Consider the following 11,699-nt stretch of genomic DNA (forward strand, 5'->3'; position numbering starts at 1 on the left):
GCAAAGTCACTCACAGTTATCTATAAACAGTAATTACAGAATCACAGAATCGTCTAGGTTGGAAAAGACCTTGAAGATCATCCAGTCCAACCATTGACCTAACACTGACAGTTCCCAACTACACCATATCCCTAAGTGCTAAGTCAACTTTACTCTTAAACACCTCCAGGGATGGGGACTCCACCACCTCCCTGGGCAGCCCATTTCAACGCCTAAAATTGTGATGTGTCACTCATGTTTGGACAATGGTTAATATTATGCTCATCTTGATGACAGTGATGATGGAGAATCCAGGGAACTGAAGACATCCGCAGCAATTCAGGAACTGGAAGAATCATGGAGCAAATCCTCCTGTAATCCATTTCCAAACATGCAAAGGAGAAGGTAATCAGGAACACCAAATATGGATTTCTCAAAAGCTATTTTAGCCTGGTGAGGAGGAAGCTAGGGTGGGATTTGGTTTTAGTCTTCATCTTCTTAAGTAAGTTATAAAGACAGTCGTGCCAAAGACTTCTCAGCAGAGTCTGAGATAATGGTCACAACTTGAGGCTCAACAGATTCAGGTTGTATATTAGGAAAAAAAAAAAAAATCAAAAAACAAACAAAACAAAACAAAACAAAACAAAACAAAACAAAACAAAACAAAACACCCTTCACTAGGAGGATACTGCAATAGTGGAACACATCATCCAGACAGGTAGTGGTATCTCACCCATGGAAGATTTTAGGATTTTGCGAGGCAAAACAATCTGATCTACTGATGGACATATTACTGTGTTGTGCAGGAGGTTGGACTGGAGATCTCTAAAGGTCCATTCCAAGTAACATTTCTATCATTATAGGACTCACTTGGCTTGGGATTTGTGCAAGTAAATCAGACAGCATGCAGACACAAATAAATGGGACAGAAAATAGACACAAAAGTTCTAAGAACATGTTTAGAAGGACCTAATAATTCTTGATGCTCACAGAAATATTTTTGAATTCAGAGGTATCTACCTTTACAGAATGATTAATTTACAAGAGGGGTTCCTAGATCTCCTAACTTGTTTGGAAGAATCAGATCAGTTGATCTTTTCTATTTTATTCTGATATTGTACCTGCTGATCTGAAGGCCCTTTTAGATATATTCAGTTTAGATGGCTGCATGAAAAAACTTAAAAGTTTTCCTCTAAATGCTGGTAAATCTGCAAAAATATCTTAGAAGACTAACAGTAAAGGATGCTACAGGAAAGATGTGAATGACTAAATAACTACAGCAAAGAGAGCTTTCCTCTCTTCATTTTACTGTGTTATTGCTATTAGTATTACTGGAACATTAGGGAAATGTACTTAGGGATACTTTCTGAATATTTTCTTCCTGAATAGTCATCATAGAAACATAGAATCATAGAATGGTTTGGTTTGGAAGGGATCTTAAAGATCATCTAGTTCCAACGCCCCTGCCATGGGCAGGGACACCTTCCACTAGACCAGGCTGCTCAAAGCCCCGTCCCATCTGGCCTTGAACACTGCCAGGGAGGGGGCAGCCACCATCCACAACTTCTCTAGGAAACTGTTCCAGTGTCTCACCACCCTCACAGTCAAGAATTTCTTCCTTAGATCTAATCTAAATCTACCTTCTTTGAGTTTAAAACCTTTATCCCTTGTCCTATCTCTACATGCCCTTGTAAAAGGTCCCTCTCCATTTTTCTTGTAGGCCCACTTTAAATACTGGAAGTTTGCTACAAGGTCTCCCCGTAGCCTTCTCTTCTCCAGGCTGAACACCCCCAACTCTCTCAGCCTGTCCTCACAGGGGAGGTGCTCCAGCCCCCTGGTCATCTTCATGGCCTCCTCTGGACCCGCTCGAGCAGGTCCGTGTCCTTCTGATGTTGGGGACCCCAGAACTGGACACAGCACTGCAGGTGGGGTCTCACAAGAGTGGAGAGGAGTCAGAGAATCCCCTCCCTCGGCCTGCTGGCCACACTTGTCTTGATGCAGCCCAGGACACGGTTGGCTTTCTGGGCTGTGAGCATACTTTGCCGGCTCATAGTCAGTTTTCCATCCACTAATAACCCAAAGTCCTTCTCCTCAGGGCTGCTCTCAATCCACTCCTCGCCCAGCCTGTGTTTGTGCTTGGAACTTCCCCAACACATGTGCAGGACCTTGCACTTGGCCTTGTTGAACTTCATGAGGTTTGCACGGTCCCACCTCTCCAGCCTGTCCAGGTCCCTCTGGATGGCCCATCCCTTCCCTCCAGCGTGTCGACCGCACCACACAGCTTGGTGTCATCGTCAAACTTGCTGAGGGTGCACTCGATCCCACTGTCCAGGTCAATGACAAAGATGTTATACAGCTCCCCGAGAATTGCCACTCGTCACCCTTCTCCACTTGGACACTGAACCGTTGATCACGAGTCTTTGAGTGCAGCCACTGAGCCAATTCCTTGTCCACCGAGTGGTCCATTCATTAAATCCATATGTCTCCAATTTAAAGACAAGGATGTTGTTCAGGACAGTGTCAAATGCTTTGCACGAGTCCAGGTAGATGACATCAGTGTCTCTTCCCTTCTCTACCAACACTGTAACCCTGTCATAGAAGGCCACCAAATTTGTCAGACACAATTTGCCCTTAGTGAAGCCATGTTGGCTGTCACCAGTCACTCCTTTATTTTCTATGTGTCCTATAGTATTTTCCAAGTGGAAATCATGACAGATTAAACAAAAATATGATCTGAAGGTAAATAACGAAGCTGCTTTGTACAGGCTTTCATTAATTCCTCCACCAAGACATGGGGTAACTCTGGCAACCACATGAAATATCCAAGTCTACTAAGAGAGGCTGAAATTGCACCCTAAGACAGCAAAAATGTTGGGAATAGCCTCTGGGAGCCTTTGAAAATAGCAGATAAGAAGCTACTGGCTCTTACTCTCAGAGAATACAAAGAAAAGGAAGCCAGAAAAGGCTTTACAAATGATAGTCAAAATGACAGGCGGGGGCAATGACAATCCTCAACAGGATTGAGGCAAGATTTTATTCCTTAAATCCACCAACAGCACACTTTTAAGGAAAAAATAAAGGAAATAAATTAAATTGGGGTGAATGTGTGTGTTCTTTTTTTGCCATTTCCTGCTATGGAGTAGGAGAAGCTGCAAAAACGGAGAAGGGATGTACCCAAAAATGATCCAGAAGTGCGAGGATTGGAGACAAAATGTGTGCTGAACTCAAAAATGTCACGTTACAGCCCCAGACACCATCATATGGATAGCACATAGGCTGAGCATTGTGAAAGAAGCCTACACTGTTGCTGCTTGCTCTGTACCCATTTTTAGATAAATTGAATTTCCACACTTGTCAATCTAATGTTGTTCACCAGCTTCTAACCACATACACATAAATGCAGTGTAATCATTTTTTGAAAGATGTTACATGTAGACCTGTCAGAAGGAGCTTTGATATCTCTCATTTTTAAGCACAGTTTGCATTTTTTAATGCAATAAATAAATACAACAGGACTGACTCCAAAAACTGTAATTAAGAGAAAAGATTCAATAAGACTTGATAAAAAGAATGAATATACAAGATGCCTGGAAATGTCTGTCATGTGTATACAGTAGCTAGGTTCTTCCAGAAATACAACAGAAGACAACAACAGCTTAATTCTCAATTGCTAGCACATACATTACACTTCTGAGATGAGATGTCCTTAGTTGGTATGTCTGAGTGCACAATATATCCTCAAAGAACACAGGAGTTTCTTTCAATCATCCCCAGCCTGTCCTGTGTGTATTAAAAAAGGTGGAAAAAAGTGTACAATAAAATCCAGCCCCATCTTTAACTTGCAGTGAAAGAGGTATTAGATTTCAGAGAGTAAAGCACTGGCATAATCAATCCAGGGAGTATGTTGAATTGAAAATACTGAACTCGGTTGCAGCAACAGTTGTCAGAAAAGACTCATGGAAACCTCACCTCATGTTGGGGCTGCTGGCTGAACTTCATGCCTTTTGAGCCTTGGTTTCTACAATTTGGTGGCTATGTTCAGTGGGCTAAAGCTTCTAATTACTGAAACGAAAAGAGGGGTTATTACATTATGACTGCTTTTTTTTTTTTTTTTTTTTGTTACAATTCCCATGAAAAGCCAGCCATAATTAAACAAATTTGGGGTTGTTCAGCCTGGAGAAGAGAAGACTCCAGGGAGACCTTATAGCAGCCTTCCAGCACTTAAAGGGAGCTACAGGAAAGATGGAGAGGGACATTTTACAAGGACATGTAGTGATAGGACAAGGGGTAATGGTTTTAAACTGAAAGAGGATAGATTTAGATCAGATATAAGGAAGAAGTTCTTCACTGTGACGGTGATGAGACACCGGACCAGGCTGCCCAGAGAAGTTGTGGATGGTGGCTGCCTCCTCCCTGGCAGTGTTCAAGGCCAGGTTGGACGGGGCTTTGAGCAACCTGGGCTAGTGGAAGGTGTCCCTGCCCATGGCAGGGGGGTGGGACTAGGTGATCTTTAAGGTCCCTTCCAACACAAACTGTTCTATGATTCTATGATTCTATGAAAATCATTCAAATGGGAATTACTATTAATAAGAACTGAGTATTTTCTACTCTCAATAAATCCATATGCATGCCTAAAATCCCACTCTGATATGTTGCCTCAGTTAATAATTGCAGAAATGTCAAACTATATACCAGGGAGTTGCTCTGAACTCTTTCCATCTGGCCAAAATGCCAGACTTCTTGATAGATATACTTCCAACCTCAAACAGAGACAGAACATCTGCTTCCTTTGCAACCAAGATTTAACAAATAACCTGATAGAAATTATATTATCGATCTACATATATCATGTATTAAAATGTACTGATCACATTCACATGGACATGATATAGTCAAGTGTGGTTCACGGTGACATCAAGTGCAATCATGCAAGTCTGTATGTTCTTCTAGACCTTAAGGACTGGAGACTGGTTCGGTCTAAATGATCTATGTTCTATTTCTCCATGGAAAATTAATGATTTGCCAGGATACATGGAGAAATCCCTTACACAGGTTGCATGTTGCAGTTAGGTTTTCCAGGCTTCATGGTATTTCTGAAAGTTGATCCTGGATTATATACGTGCTTGAAAGTTGTGCACCACTAGTCTGGTGTCCCTGATGGCATTTGTACCTTGAAAGTAATAAGAGGTATTTATTTCAAGCAGTTTGTGGCAGGGTAATGAGAGGCTAGGGAGCACAAAATTCAATTATGTGAAGTGTGTTATGTATGTGTGTTTTCATGATTTGTATTGATTCACGTGCATGACAGATTGGTTATTGGCTTGTAAATGAAATATATTGGATTGCAGGAGAATATTAGGCGGTGTATTGAATTCTCAGGGCCACTATGACACTTTATTTGTGGGTGTAAAGGATCTCTGTTATTGTGTGTGTGGGTCTGGTATAATTGCTTTACAGGGGTGATACCTGGGTCATTTATGGAAATATATTGTCACCACAATATGTCAGGTCACTGAGTGCCCTTGCCATCATTGAAGTGAAAGGATGAGTCTGTCTCTCAGAGAACGAAAAGTGTCCTCCCAGGCCCATGGTCGCATCTAGTACAGCCTTGTCAACTTCACAAGGAAGACGTCTGCTGGTGTATAAATTGACGTATCAAGTTCCCTTCAGGTATAAATCTGGATCATGTTATTTTTAAATAGCATTGAAACCACCACCACAAAAACAAACAAACAAACAAAAACAAACAAAAAACCCAAACCCCAAAAAATCTTTTTTATCTAGTCAGTGTAGTGCTACGCATACATGGACATCCCTCTGAAGAGAAGATGCAGAGGAACAAATTCTATTAAACAATCAGTAGAAAGTGGGGAATTTTGAAGGTACAAATGTGGAAAAAATGTTATCTTCGTTTTACAAAAATCATTCTTATGGTTTGCAGATAGATTAACACAACAATTTATCTCTTTGTGCTGATGTTTTTGGTTGGCAAAAATGCAGAGGCAAATTCTAAAAAGTTTGTTTCTTCTAGAGTGGGAAGTGGAAAGAAGATTTATTTCACCTTATTATTTATACTACTTCTTGTAGTTGCAAAAGTATTTCAATAATCTTTATAGTGCTCAATTATACCATAGCCAATTGATATGAGTGATTTCAGTATTTTTTAATATGCTGTTTAAAATCTCCAGTGTAAAATATTCTTAATGCATGACATAAAATAGATAGCAATCTCTTTTAATGTAACTAAGTCCTGGCTTTATTTTGTAGCTAAAATGCAGAAAGTATAAAGACTGAGTTTGTGTTAGTCTATAGAGATGTTTACCTCTCTTTAACTGAAGTTTTGTCAGTATTTCCACTTCTAATTTGGCAACGAGGTCTTGCACTGAACTTGCTACTTATGTTTCAGGCAATAATCATTTCTTCTGTTCTTGGTTTTTTGGCTGTTCTTGGCTGTGTGAAATTCTGTGCTTTGTGCTATACTGGAGGTTAGATATGTTTATCAAAGTACCTCCTCTTATTTTCTCCCTCTGAGGATCAGGTGTTCAGTTAGCTGAAAACACAGCTACAGTACTGTGCAACCGGTATTTATGAATCTACTTTCCTTATGGGACATACTTAAGTTGGAGATTTACCACCTCTGAAATATTCTGTGGGACTCAAATCTTGGCATCAGTATTTGACTACCTGATATCTCCTTTGGCATCTCATTTTTTAGACAAGCTTCTGTGGAAGAACATGAGTGGAGGCAACATTTGTCTAAGGACATGTTTCTTGTACTAATAAGATGTATTCATGAGTTTCCAAATATGTGGTGATGAACACTTTACAGTACTTGTTTTCATATAACAGGAAACAGTCATAGTGTAAGGTGATGGAGTATATTTTTTTCACTGTGGAGTAAATACTGAATCTAGGTGTCAAGAGATGAAACTTCAAAAAATGAATGACAAGTATCCCCAAAATTACAAGGTAATTACAGGGTAGGGTGTAAAGATGTTTAAGTAAAATAGTATGTCGATAATGAACTGAACTGTGCCTTGTAGAAGTGTTAGTTTCCAAAATTAGTAAAAAACTGTGAGGCTGCTTGAACACTTATGATTAGCCATGATGACATGACTATCCCCCTTCTGGGGTTCTTGGAGTCCCACTACCCAGGTCCTCTGTGGGCCACTACCCACAGTCTGAGGTGCTGTGTGCCCCTTGTATTGGTTTCCTCTGCTGTGTAGATCTCCACCAGACACTGTGCATGCCAAGTCTCTAAAGATGAAAGAAGCTTTGACTGTTGTGGTAATTTATGCCTCCTGTCTTCAGTAGTGACACTCTTTTGTACTCTCATCCACACGTGTTATGAACCTGCAGGATACAACCCCTGACAAAGAACCCGTCAACACAGAATTCTTGTGACTGCACCACAAGCTGATGCCAGACCCTGAGGCTGTGTGCATCTCTCCTGAGTCATCTGAACAAAAGAAAGTAATAGTCATAATTAAATAGCAACCTGTAGCAGTGTTGTGTAACTTGACTAGCATGCTTAAGTATGCTTAGCAATCTTATGCTTTCTGAGATAAGATTTCTTCAGACTAACAATATTCTCACAGACAAGCAGGAGGAAGATGGACAGTCTGATGTTTTGCGGCAAATTAAAAGACAAATAGTCTTTAGGGTGGGAATATTCACCTACATAGACATGGTGAATGAAATGTTCCTAATACTACTTTTTTTTTTTTTTTTTTTTTTTCTACTAGCCACGGTACTACACATTTTATAAGAGTAATAAGATACTCCCAAAGATTTTCCTGTCAGGCTGTCAGGACAAGGTATGAAAATAATAGGAAAAGCCACAAGGCAGGAGGATGAAGGTAACATTGATAAGATAAATATTCTTTCTTCAATGAATGTGAAACATGTGCACAACATCCATATTGAATTTTTGACCAGTGTTTCTTTCTGAACAGGGAATGAATGTCACCATATCTTCCCTTTGCCTTGCCTCTCTGATCTGACCACTTTGCATCTGGTCAAGGTGCACTATAGCATGAGATCTTCCAGCTGACAACTTTTTTCTTTTCACTCATGTTTTTCAGCGTTCATTAAAACACTGTTTGACATTTTTCCACTATAAAAGCACCTGTCCCATCACAGAGTCCTAGCTGCACTGAGCCAGACTGTGAGCTATAGAATGTTGAATGCTTTTGTGGTTGGAGGTGGAGAGTTTGCTTACATTGCTAAATATATAATGTAAAATTTCCTAATTTATGAAATTATTCTCCCAGAAGTTAGATAACAACTACATTTCCAAAAAGGCTGAAAGAATGAAAAATTTATAATTTTTCTAAAGTACTCCCAAAGGAAAATATTTAATGAGAATTAAAAAATAAAGATGATGTGCTTGTTAAAGTAACAATGTCAAGGACAGCTGGGATTCCTGTTGTCTAATTGAGCTGAGAAGTAGATATCTATCTGTCTATACTGCCCTTATAGATGATGAAGAGAACTGGCTTCTCTAGGAAGTGATACATCCGCTTGTTTAGATTTTGGTTTTGGGTCTGGAGATGGTGTCCTCCAGAGGTGCATTCCTCTCTCACCATTAACAAGATAGGGAGACAAAATAATTAACACAAAATAGCCACCTGAGTTTTATACTGTTATAACTGGAATTTTTTCTGTCACTTTCTGCTCCATCAAGGGTTAACCTGTTTAAAAAAAAAAAACCTAACATAAAGGCAGTTGAATTTTTTAAATAGTTTAACTTCATTTTAGGTCAAAGTTTTGTTTTGGTGTCTTTGCCTTTATAAATTTGCTGGTAAATTACAAAACAAACATTAATAATGACAGTGCAAATGGCTCCACAGGGGTGTATACTCTTTACTCTTTTTTTTGTTTTTTAATTCTCCTTCTGTAAGACTGCAGGCAAACTTTTTTCTCATTTCCCTGTGATTTTAAGTGTCTTATGTTTGGGGTCCTTCCTGAGACAAAGATTAGATCCAGTTTTTCAAAGGGACTAATTTGACTCTCAGCAACCCAAAGCAAATCAGAGATCATCTTTGAAAAGATCTGAAGATATTCCTTAGTGCAGTTGACATACTAAGAAGTGTACTGTCATTGTTGCTTTTCCTGGAGGCTCAGGGTCATCCTGGAGAACCTCATTTGCTGTAACTCAATGGAGAAGTATTCATGAATACTGGCCTTCTAGATTGCTTGTGAAGAACAGCAAGACTGAAAGGAATGCTGTTTCAGAGAGGAATCTCAAATATGAGGAAGTCCAGTTAGGTGATACTACCACAGAAGAAGCACCATTGCGGCACATAGGTGTCTCATACGTAGTGTTTTACATGACTTAACTACCATCTGGAAGTTTCAGAGAAACTCAGACGAACACTGCTTTGTAAGAGGAATGAAAACTTACCAATTTTCATTCAACTGATTCACACAGAGTCAGCATCATGTATTTCACCTATATAACAGCGTATATTCCTTCCACAGTGTATTAGTGCCCTTCTGATTCTTTCACTGCTCATGCTGAGATGCAGCGTTGGAAGTTAGTATCAGTTTACATCTCATGTTGTTTCATGTAAAGCATATTTTTAGCAATTACTTTGGACTCTAATTGAGCTGAACTAAATAATGATGTGTTAACTCTGTTTGTTTACTATGACTCAAGGATTTACAAAAGATAACCCATTTAGGGGTTAAGGTACCTGTGCTAATTGTTTTCCTGAACAATACATCTTTCAATCACCTTTTCCATTATCGAGGTAGATTAACTCCATTGTCTTTGAAAGTAATTAACACTACTCTTCATTCTTCTATTATCTCATAATAATGTCAGCATAAATACAACAAGAGGTAATTAAATCATCAAAGGGGATAAATTCTGCATGCTGTGCAAACAAAAATGAAAAATCCAGGGAGATTTAGGCAATACTACTATTAGTTTAATCATATCATAAAATACAATAACAGGGTTATTATCCAGCTTTGTAATTTATTTTCCCCAAGCTTTCAAGTGCGGACAATGGCTGCCCATAAGAACCAAACTATGGTATCTGATAAACCAAGGCAGTTGTTTATACCTAAACCTTGGCTTACTGTAGGCAGTGGTTCATAAATGTTAATATTGTGACAACAACCAATCCGCTGAACCACATTACCAGATAAAGAAGCCAAACTATTTCTGTTCAAATCAATTCCACTTTTTCTGCATCATGAGCTGTAAAAGTGTTGTTCAAAGAAAAGAGCAGGAAAACCTTTCAAGATTTTCTATGTAGACTCTGTCTAAATGGGTTCACAGACAGTAATTAAGTTAAAATACTTTGTCCATTATCTGCTTATCATCTTGCTTGAAAACCATACAGAAAGAATATATTGTTTAATCAATCTACCTCTTTTTTCAGGCATAAATTCTCCTTAGTCTGAACTATGAGTGTAGGAATTTTGTGTTAGTCTTTCTATGGTGTTTGGTACAAAAGGACTCAAAGTGCAGACCAGACTCTTTGGACTGTATTATAATACATATAACTGATTGATAAGAACATTGATTAAAAGTAACAGCTAAAAATATCTGCATCCCATTCAGCTGAGAGCAATTACAAGTAGATGGGAATATTCCCAGGTTTTACTTGCTATAATCTATTAATCATGTGGAAAGCCCTGTTGTCCAAGCAAGTTTCTAAAAGTTTTGTCACCTTTCTTGGAAGATGGAGTCACTCAGAACTTCTGAGCCACAGCATGCTACCTTTAGATGGTTGAAACTGAAATTCAAGTTCCCCAAAAAATCCACAGGTTTTTGGCCTAAATGGTTTTTCCAACATCAGAAAATGAGTCAGGAAGTTAGCTGAATATCTAGGATGGTAAATGACGAAACACAGTTCCTAGTCAACAGCACAGATTCCTGAGGGAATTAGGTTTAATAAGGTCCTTACAAATATTTTCCAGATTTAAAATATTAACAGGATAATGTCTCTATATGAATATTTTGAGTTCCAAGCCTTGTCTACATGAGGCTGTAGAGTAAGTTCATATGTCACTGATGAAGGAGTTCTTGGTTTTTAATTGGTAGAAAAGTAAAACATTAAGCAATAATAGGCCAATAGATGATAAACTAATTACTAGAACTGAACAATAGAACTGGACAATATTTTCCTCATCAGCTTCACATCTAATCTTATCTTATCTAATCTTATCGATTCTCTTTTTGACAGCAAAGAAATTCCATAAGGATAAATGTTTTTATAAAAAGCAGCCGACATTTGTCTGATAGATTCTCTTTTAAAGAGAGTCTATGGGTGGGCAACACTATAGTTCAAGGAACTGGGACTAGTCAGAGCTGCCAATTGTCCTTTTACTCCTACAGAGATGATAGAGAGTGCCAGGTCTTTAGACCACCCAGGTCTCATGAACTGTCCCAATTCAATATTTTGTTGATCCAGCTGACCTAGGTTACTGCAGAGGAAGAGTTGTACTGCTACTGAATTCCCCTTTTCTCTGCAGTGATTCATTTTCTCAGCTTTCTCACATATGACCTGAGATAGAAATTAACTTTTAAGAATGCTAATTTTTTGTTCTTCTGTCTTTGATGACACAACAAAATTGTCATTATGGGAAAAATGGTTCACCTAATCCAGGAAAAATAAAAATATCTCTTTAGAATTAGAGATAATCTGATTTTAAACAGGACTTTTCTCATGGTTCATTCTCATTATATGTAATTTCAAATAATT

Source organism: Strix aluco, chromosome 1, assembly GCF_031877795.1.
Source record: "Strix aluco isolate bStrAlu1 chromosome 1, bStrAlu1.hap1, whole genome shotgun sequence".
In the NCBI taxonomy this organism is placed as follows: domain Eukaryota; kingdom Metazoa; phylum Chordata; class Aves; order Strigiformes; family Strigidae; genus Strix; species Strix aluco.